Source organism: Pseudophryne corroboree, chromosome 4, assembly GCF_028390025.1.
Source record: "Pseudophryne corroboree isolate aPseCor3 chromosome 4, aPseCor3.hap2, whole genome shotgun sequence".
Classification (NCBI taxonomy): domain Eukaryota; kingdom Metazoa; phylum Chordata; class Amphibia; order Anura; family Myobatrachidae; genus Pseudophryne; species Pseudophryne corroboree.
In genome coordinates, this window is record NC_086447.1 from 730,286,619 (window position 1) to 730,306,164 (window position 19,546).

General features: G+C 46.1%; 1 long non-coding RNA gene across 1 annotated transcript in view; it reads right to left on the minus strand.

Annotated features, from left to right (window-relative positions):
* LOC134911725 (uncharacterized) overlaps positions 1-15,277 on the minus strand; it is a 150,890-nt gene extending 135,613 nt beyond the window's left edge. Inside the window, exons 1-2 of the long non-coding RNA XR_010176799.1 lie at positions 14,886-15,277; positions 13,723-13,815 (exon numbers count right to left, since the gene is read on the minus strand). This is a non-coding gene — a long non-coding RNA (uncharacterized LOC134911725). The remainder of the gene's footprint in view (positions 1-13,722; positions 13,816-14,885) is intronic.
* Between the last annotated feature and the right edge of the window lie 4,269 nt (positions 15,278-19,546).

Here is a 19,546-nt window from a genome sequence, read left to right on the forward strand (position 1 = left end):
TACCCACTCCTTTCGCATAGGCGCAGCGACGTCGGCTGCTGCGGCGGGTTACTCCAGAACGGAAATACAGGCGGTGGGGCGATGGAAATCATCAAGTTATAGACGATATATTCGCCCCGTCACATGAGAGGTCGGTTTGCGCTTGGTGCTTTGTGTAGATTGCAATGTATTATGTTGTTGCAGTTCTGTGAATTTATGGTGTTGTGCGTCTGTTGGTGTTACCCCCTTTTTTTTTTTTCTCCTACTCAGGGATTAGCTACTCGCCGTTGCTGGCATGAGCCGGCAGCGGGGGTCTGGAGTTATTTGCGATTTTTTGCCTGACTTGACGGACTGAATTCTAATCCATAATTCGGCTAATTTGGTCTAATCAGAGTCCCTCAGCAGGTCTTTACGTTTCATCTCCAGCTGAGTTATTACATGTGTTTCCCATTTTATACCCCCCCCCCACCCTGTTTTTATTTTGTTTAATTTTATTTGATCTTCCCCCTTTGTGTCTTTAATTGCACTTCTAAATTGGCAACGAAACACGGTGCAGTCGGCTAGGCCGTGACTGCTGCAATAGCGAGTCCTAAAGTTTTCTTTTTTGGCAGATCCTTCAGTATAAACAATGAATAAGCCTCTTAGTAATCAATTCTACCCCTCTTTTTCCCTTCAGGATGGTTTGAAGACAATTTGACCATTTGGGTGGTTGGCCACTCTTACATTTACTGGGCGGCCAGGTTTGTGGCCTCAGAAGGGTCTCAGGCATTGTTTGGAATACAGGGTGTCAGATGGCTTGGCTGGCGCGGGATGATGTGGGGTGAGCTGAGGAGTAGGTTAGTGAGTCAGGCCAGCAAGCATGGAGTCCCTAAGGTTTTGGTTGTCCATCTAGGTGGCAACGACTTGGGGAAGAGGACATCCTTGGAGCTGCGGTGGGCCATGATACAGGATCTGGCAAGTGTGACCGCGCAATGGACCAATTGTGTGTTGGTTTTTTCCATGATGGTGCCAAGGTTGTGTTGGAGGGGTGTGGCGGATGGTCGCCAGATTGATGAGGCCCGGAAAAAGGTGAACGGAGCGGTGGCAAAGTGGGTGCTGTCCCACGGTGGGAGGGTGGTTCGCCACCCGAGGATACGGTTCAGAGACAGCCACCTTTTCCGGCGCGATGGAGTACATCTATCCGATGAGGGGATGATGTTTTTTCTGGAGGATCTAGGTTTCGCTTTGCAGGAGTTAGGGTAGGTTTATGGTGGCGGTGCGAAAGACTGTGGGGATGAGTCTTTCGCTGTTGGCGGAAAAGAACGGCAGTTTCGTATTGTAGAGAAAACTGTAGTGTTTTACAGTTGGTTGTGGTTTAGGTGCACTCACCTCCATCGACTTATGGCCGCTTGACCACCCGTCCGGGAAGGCAGCGGCAGGGCACCCAGGAGCGGTGGGTAGTCACTGTGGGGGTTGAGTTGTCACCTATTACCGGTTTATGGTAAGTTTTGGTAAATTTATAGGGTTGAGTTATTTAAGTTTAATTTAGATTAAGTGAGCCGTTCTTTTGGGCCGCCACCATATGCCAGCTGGAGCGGCATATTAAATTAATCTCTTTATTACAGGTTTCCTAATGGTTAGGGACAAATAAATAGCTAGCAATTTTCTGCCAAAATTCAAGTCTCAGTGTCGTTATTTCTGGTTATGGTTATGAATGCTTTACTTTCAAAGAAAGGGGTCCACCAAATATCACTAAGATGTTTAGAAGAGAGTATTGACTGCATAGGAGAGGAAAGAGTTAAACATCTGGGGAGGGGTGGACCTAGCTGTGAGGAAAGTACAGCCTTCTTTAAGGGGAGGGCTTGATATATATAGGGAAGGTGAAGCCATTTTAAGTCTCTTGGTGATCTGGTTTCCCACCCTCCCGCCCTGGTAGTTGGAAATTGTGGCACGTGGTGCTTTGGCTCTAAGTTGTTGGCTGTTTTCGTTGGCTATTTATTGGCGGAAAAGAACGGCAGTTTCGTATTGTAGAGAAAACTGTAGTGTTTTACAGTTGGTTGTGGTTTAGGTGCACTCACCTCCATCGACTTATGGCCGCTTGACCACCCGTCCGGGAAGGCAGCGGCAGGGCACCCAGGAGCGGTGGGTAGTCACTGTGGGGGTTGAGTTGTCACCTATTACCGGTTTATGGTAAGTTTTAGTAAATTTATAGGGTTGAGTTATTTAAGTTTAATTTAGATTAAGTGAGCCGTTCTTTTGGGCCGCCACCATATGCCAGCTGGAGCGGCATATTAAATTAATCTCTTTATTACAGGTTTCCTAATGGTTAGGGACAAATAAATAGCTAGCAATTTTCTGCCAAAATTCAAGTCTCAGTGTCGTTATTTCTGGTTATGGTTATGAATGCTTTACTTTCAAAGAAAGGGGTCCACCAAATATCACTAAGATGTTTATGAATAGGCTGATAAATACACTCACACTCTGCCATCAGGTCATCATCACCACTTTTCATATCTCCAATAATGGCTTTACAGAGAAGGGATGTAAGTTATTTATTTTCAATATTTCCTAGAAATACAGTTACCAAACATCACATCCACATCATAAAGCCAGTAACTGTCAGAAGTTTATTCTTGTCATGTCACATAGATAACTGTTCATATCCAAATTATAATAGACAGTCTGGCTAGCAGACTATAAAGATCAGGAAGTCCTGAAGAAGTATTAGATTAGCATATGGCCATACAGTATGAAGCGCTGAATGACATGACAACCAACATTATATAAAATAACATAAAAAAGTTATTTTTATATATATATATATAATTATATATGCACCCCGCCCTGTGAGTGGTAAGTACAGCTGTGTACCCCGCTTTTGTGGTGGAGAGTGCTGTGTTACATGCACCCCACCCTGTGAGTGGTAAGTGCATAGCTGTGCCCCGCTTCTGGTGTGGTGAGTGCTGTGGTTTTTTCTCTGTGTGTATACGATGGGGTTAATCTATGGTTAGCTCTTATTAACCGTGGCCACTAGCTTTCTCATGCACCCCTGTGTGGACTCTATTATCCTGAACCTGTCTCAGCTGTTCCTTAGCAATCATCTTTGAGCCAGTGCAATAGGTGACTAGTGTGCATTTAAAAGCCATAAAGTCTGTGGCAGGTACACATTAAATCTAGCAGGCAGATGATGTGTGTAACAGCAGTGAAGTAGTCAGGTTTTAAGACTCTGTGATAGTGTAGGACCTGCATGAAGGTGGGGTACCTTGCAAATCGGTATGCAGGCTTCCGTGCATTGGCCAATCCACCAACTAAACCCCCATCATTTATTTATTGAATTGTTGAGGATAAGTGAGTTTACTTTGGTGAGTGCTGGGTTCTTTGTTTGTATTTATTAGAGCGATGTGGTCATGGGTTACATGCACCCCGCCCTGTGAGTGGTAAGTACAGCTGTGTACCCCGCTTTTGTGGTGGAGAGTGCTGTGTTACATGCACCCCACCCTGTGAGTGGTAAGTGCATAGCTGTGCCCCACTTCTGGTGTGGTGAGTGCTGTGGTTTTTTCTCTGTGTGTGTATATATATATATATATATATATATTTTTTTTTTCCTTTCAATTATATATGTATAAGCAATGAATATATTAGTGAAATAATATTATAAATTAGCATATATATTAAATTAAATATTATTTGCTTCACTTATATCATTAAAACTCTCTGGACACAAAGACGTCATATTAAAAATCCAATGTGCCTCTCTTCTGCAATGTGATTGAAACCTGTCACCCCCTCTATTGGTGACATTTTTTTATTCCATCCCTTTGGTGTGCAACCCTTCAGGCTTGACATCATGGAAATTGGTAAAATACACTGTGTGTTGGGAATTAATAATGGGGTTTTTTTTGTTCCAAAAATCTAAAGTCAATATAGTGTAGCTTCCAGCTACATCCTCACACAGTGATTATAATTCAAATCATTTATGTTAAACTATGTTATTTGTTATATTTGATTTAAATTCATGTCACCTATGTGGAATATAACTGTACATAATATACATGAGCTTCTTACATTTACCCCACTAGTTTGCTCTTTGAATCATAGACACTGCTGAGGCTGGTTTTCTTAATGTCTTGAGCTTTAAAAAGTCTTGATGGTAGACTAGTATGTGTCTGAAGATTCTGATATATCATTTACAGCAGAAGATTCTGCAGCCAGAATTTGTTTTAAATAGATTACCAACCTTTAAAAGATCATTATATTTATAAATTATATATTAAATCTTAGAAGGCTGAGGACTCATTTTTGGTGGCTTTTAAGGTGCTGAAAATAGCATTGAGATTGCAGTGATTTTGGCCTGTACTTTGTGGGATGTGATAGCCCCTGATATGGAGGCTAGCAATATAAAAATATTGGTATAAAAAATTGCTATAGGGTCTGCCCAAAAGTTCATCCAACACTAATACTTATGGTATTGGAAGAATCATGGGGACAAAAAGTGTGTGGTGCCCCCCAAATCTCCATTACTAGCACAAGGCATTATCAGCCAGTGTTGTTGGTACTATACCGCGGGTGACATGCTGCGTGGGGTACCAAGAACGTTTAGGCTTGTCAGCACAAGAGGAAGGACTGTAGGTACTGCAAAGAACAAATGTGGCCTAACCCCAAGAGAACAAAAGAGCCATTCCCCACTCCCCTGGGCGGTGGTTGTGGGGTTAAAAATGTCTTGTCAAAAATAAGCACTGCTGTTTATTACATTGCATTAGATAACGGACAGTATGATATCCCATACCAACAGCGGCATCCCGACCATCAGAATCCCGACAGCCCCCTTGTAAAGTACCTTAATCCTCCCCTGCCCCCTACCCTAGCCCTCCCTTGTGGGTGACTGAACCTAACCCTCCCCGGTGGTGCCTATACCTAACCCTTTCCCGTCCCTGCACCCTAACCCCCCTTCTTATGCCTAAACCTAAACCCCCCCCACCATGCGGCAGGACACCAGCGCATCCCGCTGGAAGAACGATCGGGATACCAGCTGTCGCTATTTTGACACCAGTATCCCGAGCACAGTCGGTATTTAGACTAGAGATGAGCGCCGGAAATTTTTCGGGTTTTGTGTTTTGGTTTTGGGTTCGGTTCCGCGGCCGTGTTTTGGGTTCGACCGCGTTTTGGCAAAACCTCACCGAATTTTTTTTGTCGGATTCGGGTGTGTTTTGGATTCGGGTGTTTTTTTCAAAAAACCCTAAAAAACAGCTTAAATCATAGAATTTGGGGGTCATTTTGATCCCAAAGTATTATTAACCTCAAAAACCATAATTTACACTCATTTTCAGTCTATTCTGAATACCTCACACCTCACAATATTATTTTTAGTCCTAAAATTTGCACCGAGGTCGCTGTGTGAGTAAGATAAGCGACCCTAGTGGCCGACACAAACACCGGGCCCATCTAGGAGTGGCACTGCAGTGTCACGCAGGATGTCCCTTCCAAAAAACCCTCCCCAAACAGCACATGACGCAAAGAAAAAAAGAGGCGCAATGAGGTAGCTGACTGTGTGAGTAAGATAAGCGACCCTAGTGGCCGACACAAACACCGGGCCCATCTGGGAGTGGCACTGCAGTGTCACGCAGGATGTCCCTTCCAAAAAACCCTCCCCAAACAGCACATGACGCAAAGAAAAAAAGAGGCGCAATGAGGTAGCTGACTGTGTGAGTAAGATAAGCGACCCTAGTGGCCGACACAAACACCGGGCCCATCTAGGAGTGGCACTGCAGTGTCACGCAGGATGGCCCTTCCAAAAAACCCTCCCCAAACAGCACATGACGCAAAGAAAAAAAGAGGCGCAATGAGGTAGCTGACTGTGTGAGTAAGATAAGCGACCCTAGTGGCCGACACAAACACCGGGCCCATCTAGGAGTGGCACTGCAGTGTCACGCAGGATGGCCCTTCCAAAAAACCCTCCCCAAACAGCACATGACGCAAAGAAAAAAAGAGGCGCAATGAGGTAGCTGACTGTGTGAGTAAGATAAGCGACCCTAGTGGCCGACACAAACACCGGGCCCATCTAGGAGTGGCACTGCAGTGTCACGCAGGATGGCCCTTCCAAAAAACCCTCCCCAAACAGCACATGACGCAAAGAAAAATAAAAGAAAAAAGAGGTGCAAGATGGAATTGTCCTTGGGCCCTCCCACCCACCCTTATGTTGTATAAACAGGACATGCACACTTTAACCAACCCATCATTTCAGTGACAGGGTCTGCCACACGACTGTGACTGATATGACGGGTTGGTTTGGACCCCCCCCAAAAAAGAAGCAATTAATCTCTCCTTGCACAAACTGGCTCTACAGAGGCAAGATGTCCACCTCATCATCATCCTCCGATATATCACCGTGTACATCCCCCTCCTCACAGATTATCAATTCGTCCCCACTGGAATCCACCATCTCAGCTCCCTGTGTACTTTGTGGAGGCAATTGCTGCTGGTCAATGTCTCCGCGGAGGAATTGATTATAATTCATTTTAATGAACATCATCTTCTCCACATTTTATGGATGTAACCTCGTATGCCGATTGCTGACAAGGTGAGCGGCGGCACTAAACACTCTTTCGGAGTACACACTTGTGGGAGGGCAACTTAGGTAGAATAAAGCCAGTTTGTGCAAGGGCCTCCAAATTGCCTCTTTTTCCTGCCAGTATAAGTACGGACTGTGTGACGTGCCTACTTGGATGCGGTCACTCATATAATCCTCCACCATTCTTTCAATGTTGAGAGAATCATATGCAGTGACAGTAGACGACATGTCCGTAATCGTTGTCAGGTCCTTCAGTCCGGACCAGATGTCAGCATCAGCAGTCGCTCCAGACTGCCCTGCATCACCGCCAGCGGGTGGGCTCGGAATTCTGAGCCTTTTCCTCGCACCCCCAGTTGCGGGAGAATGTGAAGGAGGAGATGTTGACAGGTCGCGTTCCGCTTGACTTGACAATTTTCTCACCAGCAGGTCTTTCAACCCCAGCAGACTTGTGTCTGCCGGAAAGAGAGATCCAAGGTAGGTTTTAAATCTAGGATCGAGCACGGTGGCCAAAATGTAGTGCTCTGATTTCAACAGATTGACCACCCGTGAATCCTTGTTAAGCGAATTAAGGGCTCCATCCACAAGTCCCACATGCCTAGCGGAATCGCTCCGTGTTAGCTCCTCCTTCAATGTCTCCAGCTTCTTCTGCAAAAGCCTGATGAGGGGAATGACCTGACTCAGGCTGGCAGTGTCTGAACTGACTTCACGTGTGGCAAGTTCAAAGGGCATCAGAACCTTGCACAACGTTGAAATCATTCTCCACTGCACTTGAGACAGGTGCATTCTACCTCCTATATCGTGCTCAATTGTATAGGCTTGAATGGCCTTTTGCTGCTCCTCCAACCTCTGAAGCATATAGAGGGTTGAATTCCACCTCGTTACCACTTCTTGCTTCAGATGATGGCAGGGCAGGTTCAGTAGTTTTTGGTGGTGCTCCAGTCTTCTGTACGTGGTGCCTGTACGCCGAAAGTGTCCCGCAATTCTTCTGGCCACCGACAGCATCTCTTGCACGCCCCTGTCGTTTTTTAAAAAATTCTGCACCACCAAATTCAAGGTATGTGCAAAACATGGGACGTGCTGGAATTTGCCCATATTTAATGCACACACAATATTGCTGGCGTTGTCCGATGCCACAAATCCACAGGAGAGTCCAATTGGGGTAAGCCATTCTGCGATGATCTTCCTCCGTTGCCGTAAGAGGTTTTTAGCTGTGTGCGTATTCTGGAAAGCGGTGATACAAAGCGTAGCCTGCCTAGGAAAGAGTTGGCGTTTGCGAGATGCTGCTACTGGTGCCGCCGCTGCTGTTCTTGCGGCGGGAGTCCATACATCTACCCAGTGGGCTGTCACAGTCATATAGTCCTGACCCTGCCCTGCTCCACTTGTCCACATGTCCGTGGTTAAGTGGACATTGGGTACAACTGCATTTTTTAGGACACTGGTGAGTCTTTTTCTGACGTCCGTGTACATTCTCGGTATCGCCTGCCTACAGAAGTGGAACCTAGATGGTATTTGGTAACGGGGGCACACTGCCTCAATAAATTGTCTAGTTCCCTGTGAACTAACGGCGGATACCGGACGCACGTCTAACACCAACATAGTTGTCAAGGCCTCAGTTATCCGCTTTGCAGCAGGATGACTGCTGTGATATTTCATCTTCCTCGCAAAGGACTGTTGGACAGTCAATTGCTTACTGGAAGTAGTACAAGTGGGCTTACGACTTCCCCTCTGGGATGACCATCGACTCCCAGCAGCAACAACAGCAGCGCCAGCAGCAGTAGGCGTTACACGCAAGGATGCATCGGAGGAATCCCAGGCAGGAGAGGACTCGTCAGAATTGCCAGTGACATGGCCTGCAGGACTATTGGCATTCCTGGGGAAGGAGGAAATTGACACTGAGGGAGTTGGTGGGGTGGTTTGCGTGAGCTTGGTTACAAGAGGAAGGGATTTACTGGTCAGTGGACTGCTTCCGCTGTCGCCCAAAGTTTTTGAACTTGTCACTGACTTATTATGAATGCGCTGCAGGTGACGTATAAGGGAGGATGTTCCGAGGTGGTTAACGTCCTTACCCCTACTTATTACAGCTTGACAAAGGGAACACACGGCTTGACAAATGTTGTCCGCATTTCTGGTGAAATACTTCCACACCGAAGAGCTGATTTTTTTGGTATTTTCACCAGGCATGTCAACGGCCATATTCCTCCCACGGACAACAGGTGTCTCCCCGGGTGCCTGACTTAAACAAACCACCTCACCATCAGAATCCTCCTGGTCAATTTCCTCCCCAGCGCCAGCAACACCCATATCCTCCTCATCCTGGTGTACTTCAACACTGACATCTTCAATCTGACTATCAGGAACTGGACTGCGGGTGCTCCTTCCAGCACTTGCAGGGGGCGTGCAAATGGTGGAAGGCGCATGCTCTTCACGTCCAGTGTTGGGAAGGTCAGGCATCGCAACCGACACAATTGGACTCTCCTTGTGGATTTGGGATTTCGAAGAACGCACAGTTCTTTGCTGTGCTTTTGCCAGCTTGAGTCTTTTCAGTTTTCTAGCGAGAGGCTGAGTGCTTCCATCCTCATGTGAAGCTGAACCACTAGCCATGAACATAGGCCAGGGCCTCAGCCGTTCCTTGCCACTCCGTGTGGTAAATGGCATATTGGCAAGTTTACGCTTCTCCTCCGACAATTTTATTTTAGGTTTTGGAGTCCTTTTTTTACTGATATTTGGTGTTTTGGATTTGACATGCTCTGTACTATGACATTGGGCATCGGCCTTGGCAGACGACGTTGCTGGCATTTCATCGTCTCGGCCATGACTAGTGGCAGCAGCTTCAGCACGAGGTGGAAGTGGATCTTGATCTTTCCCTAATTTTGGAACCTCAACATTTTTGTTCTCCATATTTTAATAGGCACAACTAAAAGGCACCTCAGGTAAACAATGGAGATGGATGGATACTAGTATACAATTATGGATGGACTGCCGAGTGCCGACACAGAGGTAGCTACAGCCGTGGACTATTGTACTGTACTGTGTCTGCTGCTAATATAGACTGGATGATAATGAGATGTAGTATGTATGTATAAAGAAGAAAGAAAAAAAAAACACGGGTAGGTGGTATACAATTATGGATGGACTGCCGAGTGCCGACACAGAGGTAGCTACAGCCGTGGACTACTGTACTGTGTCTGCTGCTAATATAGACTGGTTGATAAAGAGATGTAGTATGTATGTATAAAGAAGAAAGAAAAAAAAACCACGGGTAGGTGGTATACAATTATGGATGGACTGCCGAGTGCCGACACAGAGGTAGCTACAGCCGTGGACTACTGTACTGTGTCTGCTGCTAATATAGACTGGTTGATAAAGAGATGTAGTATGTATGTATAAAGAAGAAAGAAAAAAAAACCACGGGTAGGTGGTATACAATTATGGATGGACTGCCGAGTGCCGACACAGAGGTAGCTACAGCCGTGGACTACCGTACTGTGTCTGCTGCTAATATAGACTGGTTGATAATGAGATGTAGTATGTATAAAGAAGAAAGAAAAAAAAAAACACGGGTAGGTGGTATACAATTATGGACGGACTGCCGAGTGCCGACACAGAGGTAGCTACAGCCGTGGACTACCGTACTTAACTGTGTCTGCTGCTAATATAGACTGGATGATAATGAGATGTAGTATGTATAAAGAAGAAAGAAAAAAAAACCACGGGTAGGTGGTATACAATTATGGATGGACTGCCGAGTGCCGAAACAGAGGTAGCTACAGCCGTGGACTACTGTACTGTGTCTGCTGCTAATATAGACTGGTTGATAAAGAGATGTAGTATGTATGTATAAAGAAGAAAGAAAAAAAAAACCACGGGTAGGTGGTATACAATTATGGATGGACTGCCGAGTGCCGACACAGAGGTAGCTACAGCCGTGAACTACCGTACTGTGTCTGCTGCGACTGGATGATAAATAATGATATAAAAAATATATATATATCACTACTGCAGCCGGACAGGTATATATTATATAATGACGGACCTGCTGGACACTGTCTGTCAGCAGAATGAGTTTTTTATAGAATAAAACACCACACAAGTCACACGACGAGTGTTTAACTTTTTCAGGCAATCACAATATAGTATACTACTAACTATACTGGTGGTCAGTGTGGTCAGGTCACTGGTCAGTCACACTGGCAGTGGCACTCCTGCAGCAAAAGTGTGCACTGTTTAATTTTAATAATATGTACTCCTGGCTCCTGCTATAACCTATAACTGGCACTGCTCCCCAGTCTCCCCCACAATTATAAGCTGTGTGAGCACAGTCAGATATATACATAGATGATGCAGCACACTGGGCTGAGCAGTGCACACAGATATGGTATGTGACTGAGTCACTGTGTATCGTTTTTTTCAGGCAGAGAACGGATTATATTAAATAAAACTGCACTGTCTGGTGGTCACTGTGGTCAGTCACTACTAAACTCTGCACTCTCTACAGTACTCCTAAGCTCCAGTAAATCAAGTGTCTCTGTCTCAAATCAATCTCACTCTCTCTCTTCTAATCTAAATGGAGAGGACGCCAGCCACGTCCTCTCCCTATCAATCTCAATGCACGTGTGAAAATGGCGGCGACGCGCGGCTCCTTATATAGAATCCGAGTCTCGCGAGAATCCGACAGCGTCATGATGATGTTCGGGCGCGCTCGGGTTAACCGAGCAAGGCGGGAAGATCCGAGTCGCTCGGACCCGTGAAAAAAAACATGAAGTTCTGGCGGGTTCGGATTCCGAGGAACCGAACCCGCTCATCTCTAATTTAGACGCCGGGCTTCTGGCAACCCTCAAGATTCCGGCGTCAGTATATCAACCGCCAGTATCCAGTCTTTTGGGATCTTAACTGCCTCACTAGATAATGGTGCCGGTTTTGGTTTTGTATTTGGTTTTATATTTTGACTGTGACTGATTTTGAATTTGGTTTTGGATTTTTCCCAAAATTTACAATAAAAGGTAAAATCACATAATTTGGGCCTTTTTCTGTTCCTGCAGTATTATTAACATCAATAACATTCATTTACACTCATTTCTAGTCAATTATGACAACCTCAGAGCTCACAATATTGTTTTCATCCGCTTTAAGCCAAAGGCTGCAGCGAGCCAGGTTACTAAGCGACAGAGCAGCTGCACAAATACACTGCAGTTTATAGTACAATTAAGAAACATTGCCACAGAGCAGTGGCAGAAATGAAAAGTGGTGTAAGATGGAATTGTCCTTGAACAAAGTCACACTGGGGTACAGCGTACTGGGGTGCAGTGTAGTGCATATAGTTTAACTGGCAGCTCGGCTCACACTGGGTGGAGTTAGAGCTCTCTTCCACATGCACACTGGGTTACTACAGTGTACTAGGGTGCAGTGTATAGAACAAAGAATATTTTTTTTTCCTTTTTATGTTTTTTTCCCTTTTTGCTGACAAATATGGAGTGACGGAGTCACACTGTGAATGCAGTTATTGGGGCCTGCGGAGTCAGTGCTGCACCACTGTGATGGAATTAGACTAAGGAGATTGGACACAGCTTATGGATGGATACAGAACAGCACAGCCACTTAGATGGACCCAGTGACAACAGCACAGCCCCTTAGATGGACACAGTGACAGCACTTGCATTCTGCACAGCTGCTTAGATGGACACAGTGACAGCAGCACAGCCCCTTAGATGGACACGATGACAGCAACACAGCCCTTTAGATGGACACAGTGACAGCAGCAAGGCCCCTTAGATGGACACAGTGACAGCAGCACAGCCCCTTAGATGGACACAGTGACAGCAGCACAGCCGCTTAGATGGACACAGTGACAGCAGCACAGCCCCTTAGATGGACACAATGACAGCAACACAGCCCTTTAGATGGACACAGTGACAGCAGCAAGGCCCCATAGATGGACACAGTGACAGCACTTGTATTCCGCAAAGCCATTTGGATGGACACCGCAGAGCGCAGCATTACAGCAGCATGAGTGGAGTCCCGGCTGTGGCTACCTTACATGGAATCCAAAGCCTGTGAGAATTCGACGCCTGGAGGATGACATTCGGCCTCGATTTGAAATCCGAGCCTGGCTGGAAATCCCAAATCAGGACTTGGATTTGACTCGGATCCCTAAGTTTGGAGCAGTTTGGATTTAAGGTAATCCTAACCGCTCATCTCTACAGAGAAAATCAATGGCACTGCCGCACTGTGCCAGTTTTGCAACATTGGACATTACTGCATTTTCACCTGAGAACTGTATCTACAAATGGAACAATCTGATGCAGAGTTAAACGCAAGCTGGATATAATTGTTCCCACATCTTGTGGACAGAACTGAATATGTTTGAGAGTGGACATACCCTATAAGATTGCTTAGTTTGTAGCTATCATCATCATAAGCGTACATTTCCACCAATTATCCTTGGTTACGTACTGTATCTTTTGAACTTATCCTTGATGCAATAGATACATCTAAAAACATCTGTACTGTATTTACGCTTCTGGACAATATTGCATCGTCTCACCCTACATGCCTTTCTGCATATTTTTCTTCCAATGATCTAATGGGTATAGGAAGCTGGTTTAAGTTGCAACAACCACTCAGCTTGTCTGTAGTAAGTGCTAAACTACAACTTTGTAAGTCTATATTACCTTTTTCTATTGCACACTCAGTGCAGACAGCATCCTTCCTCTCTGCGGTGCAGTAGACTCTGTGAATGCGCAGGTCTCTGGAAACATGGTGCCCGCCGTGTTTCCGGATCTAATCTCTATTGCAATGCACAATTCTCTGAAAATATGGTGCCCGTCAAATTCCTGGTGACAAATCTCTACTGCTCAAATCTCTGCTGCTTTCCCGAATCACCGGGAAAATAGTCGTGGTGTCATTTTCAAGTGATTTCTGCTGCAGCAGGAGCAATCCTGACGCGGGACTCTGGAGAGGTAACTGATGTGCGCATGGTGAGCAGTGTGGGGCCCCCTGGACTGCACACACAGCACCCATTTTACTGTAGCCCTCCTACCCCTTCACTTTATTTAGGGCTATGTATAATTTGGCGTGCCTCCACTCAAGCAAATATGGATACACCCGGGTTTGCTTGAGAGAACCCTACCTAATATAGGCAGTGGGTGTTGTGAGTGTGTTGCCGTAGCTATAGATTTAATATAGGGAGATCGCCTCACCTGCGTTATCCAGTATTTTCTTGTTTTCCAGGTTGCCCTCACTGTACAGGACTCTCCAGGATCAGGATATCGTGAATTCACCGGACAAGCGACCTTAGGTAAGTAACTTTATTGTCACTCTCAACATTTAATTAATCATCATGTAGATCGGATCAAATTAGGCTTTACATCCGCTAAAACAATCCTTATTTCAATATTATGCCACAAAGTCAATGCATGCAATACAAAAAAAAACTATAAAATAACCACAGTCTGATGGACTGTGTACCCGGGTTTTACCTTGTACCTTCTGCGCAGTTTACCTAATAAGTTACCTTAAGTGATCACTTTAAAGTTCAATAGTTCGGGGTGGCCACCACTGTGGTTTTAAAATCCCATAGTAGTACTGTAAATAGGGTACCAAACTACTAATCACTAAGCGTTAGTAAGCTATCCAGGCCGTAGCAGTACAATATCCTGCGTATGTAGAAACAATGTGTCTCTAGTCGGTTGAATCTCAGTTTCTATCTTAGAAATTAACCCCTGTGAGTCGTCAACAATAGCGCTTGGATTTAATCCCAATTTCTTGTCTCCATATAATAACTTGTGAAGAGTAATAATGTCTTCCAGGGTCAATGACGTGTCGAATTAGTCATCCTGTGCTATTCCTGTGACCCTTCTGATAGCGGAAAATGGAGTGCATACAATTATTATCTGTCTAGCTAGCAATGAAAAAGTTAGTAGATTCTTTGTAGACAGCAGTGTGATGCATAGGAGGAAAGCATACAGGGAAGTAGGCAGTAGTATTCAAGCTGCAAGTTACATTCCATTAGGCACACATAACCAGTCCCATCCTTATAGCTGGTCAATAATCCTGTCTGCGATGTTTAAGAGTAATTATTCTGGCACTGGACTTCATGGGCATAAGCTCAATACATGTACCATTGTATCTGGGGTTATCAGTATAATGTAATTGGTGGTATCTTTAACAGGGATGCTGCTGTGGAAGCTGATCAGGATATACTTTTACAAGGCACTCCGGTTCAGCCTCTTGGATCTGTCCCTGCCCGTTATCTCCTCCCTGGGGTTGGTTTAGTATAAGGAGTGCAGCCTGCTGAGGGAAGCATTCAGACCCGCCTCCCGCTGTCACTCGCCATTCCCGGCCGCCTCCCACTGTCACTCACCGATTTGGGGCCTGGTTTGTGGGGCAGCGCCGCCTCTTGATCCGCCCAGCGAGGGATAGCTCTGCTGTGGACTCACTGATATCGCCGCCCACAGCCACACGGGGTCACTATCAGGAGACTCCTCTTCCGCTCCGCCCAGAGGGATTTACTGATGTCGGAGCCCGTCACCGCTCGCCACAGCCGTCCACACTTCGGTCCCGCTATCCACTTCACAGGAGCCGCTGGGGAATTTGGTCAGTATCTCTCTCCCCCAGAGTCGCCGTCCAGAGCCAGGTCTGTCACACTTTTTACAGTCATCCGGCAGTACGCAGCTCCGTCTCCTGCCGCTCAGTCCCCAGCACTCTCCCCCGTCCGTTTAACTGTCGTCTCTTCCTCGAGCTCTCCCAGTTCATCTCTGGCATGCGGGCACTTAACTTCCCTGCACGAGGTACTTCTAGAAAAGTCTCAAGCCCAGCTCATGCCACTTTGATCCCCATGGTCCATATCCCTATAAACCTGGGCTATTATAGTTCTGGACTTTACGCCCATGTGTAATTTATATCATACATATACAATTATATACATTGTACAATTAGTTCATACCATCACATATATTTATCCCCCATATATGATCATTTATTATAGGGGCTACATTACATATGCCTAAGGGCACATCTACCTTTTCTTTGTAAAGGGGGGTACACACGGGAGATTTCTCCCGGAGATGTGTGCTGAGCGAACTATCACAGACCGCTCAGCACACATCTCTCCCCCGCTCAGAACACAGCGTGATGTGTGCTGAGCGTGGGGGGGACCACTCATTTCACCCCGCAGTGAAATAAGCAATCTCACTAGATTGGGCATGCATGCATGCCCAATCTAGAGCTGGTGATAGCGACTAGAGATGTGCACCGGAAATTTTTCGGGTTTTGTGTTTTGGTTTTGGATTCGGTTCCGCGGCCGTGTTTTGGATTCGGACGCGTTTTGGCAAAATCTCCCTGAAAATTTTTTGTCGGATTCGGGTGTGTTTTGGAATTGGGTGTTTTTTTTCCAAAACCCCTCAAAAACAGCTTAAATCATAGAATTTGGGGGTCATTTTGATCCCATAGTATTATTAACCTCAATAACCACAATTTCCACTCATTGCCAGTCTATTTTGAACACCTCACACCTCACAATATTATTTTTAGTCCTAAAATTTGCACCGAGGTCGCTGGATGACTAAGCTAAGCGACCCAAGTGGCCGACACAGACACCTGGCCCATCTAGGAGTGGCACTGCAGTGTCAGGATGGCACTCAAAAAAATTAGCCCCAAACATCACATAATGCAGAGATAAAAAAAAAAAATATGAGGTGCAAGATGGAATTGTCCTTGGGCCCTCCCACCCACCCTTATGTTGTATAAACAGGACATGCACACTTTAACAAACCATTCATTTCAGCCACAGGGTCTGCCACACGACTGTGGCTGAAATGACTGGTTGGTTTGGGCCCCCACCAAAAAAGAAGCAATCAATCTCTCCTTGCACAAACTGGCTCTACAGAGGCAAGATGTCCACCTCCTCATTGTCCGATTCCTCACCCCTTTCACTGTGTACATCCTCCTCACAGAGTATTAATTCGTCCCCACTGGAATCCACTATCTCAGGTCCCTGTGTACTTTCTGGAGGCAATTGCTGATGAATGTCTCCACGGAGGAATTTATTATAATTCATTTTGATGAACATCATTTTCTCCACATTTTCTGGAAGTAACCCCGTACGCCGATTACTGACAAGGTGAGCGGCTGCACTAAACACTCTTTCGAAGTACACACTGGAGGGGGGGCAACTTAGGTAAAATAAAGCCAGTTTGTGCAAGGGCCTCCAAATTGCCTCTTTTTCCTGCCAGTATACGTACAGACAGTCCGTCTGACGTGCCTACTTGGATGCGGTCACTCATATAATCCTCCACCATTCTTTCAATGGTGACAGAATCATATGCAGTGACAGTAGACGACATGTCAGTAATCGTTGGCAGGTCCTTCAGTCCGGACCAGATGTCAGCACTCGCTCCAGACTGCCCTGCATCACCGCCAGCGGGTGGGCTCGGAATTCTTAGCCTTTTCCTCGCAGCCCCAGTTGCGGGAGAATGTGAAGGAGGAGCTGTTGACGGGTCACGTTCCGCTTGACTTGACAATTGTCTCACCAGCAGGTCTTTGCACCTCTGCACACTTGTGTCTGCCGGAAAGAGAGATACAACGTAGGCTTTAAACATAGGATCGAGCACGGTGGCCAAAATGTAGTGCTCTGATTTCAACAGATTGACCACCCGTGAATCCTGGTTAAGCGAATTAAGGGCTCCATCCACAAGTCCCACATGCCTAGCGGAATCGCTCCATTTTAGCTCCTCCTTCAATCTCTCCAGCTGCTTCTGCAAAAGCCTGATGAGGGGATTGACCTGACTCAGGCTGGCAGTGTCTGAACTGACTTCATGTGTGGCAAGTTCAAGGGGTTGCAGAACCTTGCACAACGTTGAAATCATTCTCCACTGCGCTTGAGTTAGGTGCATTCCCCCTCCTTTGCCTATATCGTAGGTAGCTGTATAGGCTTGAATGGCCTTTTGCTGCTCCTCCATCCTCTGAAGCATATAGAGGGTTGAATTCCTCCTCGTTACCACCTCTTGCTTCAGATGATGGTGGGGCAGGTTCAGGAGTGTTTGCTGGTGCTCCAGTCTTCAGCATGTGGTGGCTGAATGCTGATAGTGGCCCGCATTTCTTCGGGCCACCGACAGCATCTCTTGCACGCCTCTAGCGTTTTTAAAAAAATTCTGCACCACTAAATTCAATGTATGTGCAAAACATGGGATGTGCTGGAATTTGCCCACACGTAATGCACGCACAATATTGGTGGCGTTGTCCGATGTCACAAATCCCCAGGAGAGTCCAATTGGGGTAAGCCATTCTGCGATAATGTTCCTCAGTTTCCGTAAGAGGTTGTCAGCTGTGTGCCTCTTATAGAAAGCGGTGATACAAAGGGTAGCCTGCCTAGGAATGAGTTGGCGTTTGCGAGATGCTGCTACTGGTGCCGCCGCTGCTGTTCTTGCTGCGGGAGGCAATACATCTACTCAGTGGGCTGTCACAGTCATATAGTCCTGAGTCTGCCCTGCTCCACTTGTCCACATGTCCGTGGTTAAGTGGACATTGGGTACAACTGCATTTTTTAGGACACTGGTGACTCTTTTTCTGACGTCTGTGTACATTCTCGGTATCGCCTGCCTAGAGAAGTGGAACCTAGATGGTATTTGGTACCGAGGACACATTAACTCAATAAATTGAGTTTAACACCACCACAGCTGCCAAGGACTGAGTCATCTGCTTTGCAGCAGGATGACTCCTGTGATATTTCATCTTCCTCGCAAAGGACTGTTGGACAGTCAATTGCTTACTGGAAGTAGTACAAGTGGTCTTCCGACTTCCCCTCTGGGATAACAATCGACTCCCAGCAGCAATAACAGCAGAGCCAGCAGCAGTAGGCGTTACACTCAAGGATCCATCTGAGGAATCCCAGTTAGGAGAGGACTCGTCAGACTTGCCAGTGACATGGCCTGCAGGACTATGGCGTTCCTGTCTAAGGAGGAAATTGACACTGAGGGAGTTGGTGGTGTGGTTTGCAGGAGCTTGGGTACAAGAGGAAGGGATTTAGTTTTCAGTGGACTGCTTCCGCTGCCACCCAAAGTTTTTGAACTTGTCAATTACTTCTGATGAATGCGCTCCGGGTGACGTATAAGGGAGGATGTTCCTAGGTGGTTAACGTCCTTACCCCTACTTATTACAGCTTGACAAAGGCAACACATGGCTTGACACCTGTTGTCCGCATTTCTGTTAAAATAATTCCACACCGAAGAGGTGATTTTTTTTGTAATTTAACCAGGCATGTCAATGGCCATATTCATCCCACGGACAACAGGTGTCTCCCTGGGTGCCTGACTTAAACAAACCACCTCACCATCAGAATCCTCCTTGTCAATTTCCTCCTCAGCGCCAGCAACACCCATATCCTCATCCTGGTGTACTTCAACAGTGACATCTTCAATTTGACTATAAGGAACTGGACTGTGGGTGCTCCTTCCAGCACTTGCAGGGGGCGTGCAAATGGTGGAAGGTGCCACCTCTTCCCGTCCAGTGTTGGGAAGGTCAGGCATCGCAACCGACACAATTGGACTCTCCTTGGGGATTTGTGATTTAGAAGAACGCACAGTTCTTTGCTGTGCTTTTGCCAGCTTAACTCTTTTAAGTTTTCTAGCGAGAGGATGAGTGCTTCCATCCTCATGTGAAGCTGAACCACTAGCCATGAACATAGGCCAGGGCCTCAGCCGTTCCTTGCCATTCCGTGTAATAAATGGCAAATTGGCAAGTTTACGCTTCTCCTCAGAGACGCTTTTAATTTAGATTTTTTGGGTCGTTTTACTGAACTTTAGTTTTTTGGATTTTACATGCTCTCTACTATGACATTGGGCATCGGCCTTGGCAGACGACGTTGATGGCATTTCATCGTCTCAGCCATGACTAGTGGCAGCAGCTTCAGCACTAGGTGGAAGTGGATCTTGATCTTCCCTTATTTTACCCTCCACATTTTTGTTCTCCATTTTTTAATGTGTGGAATTATATGCCAGCAATATATCAATAGCAATGGCCTGCTGT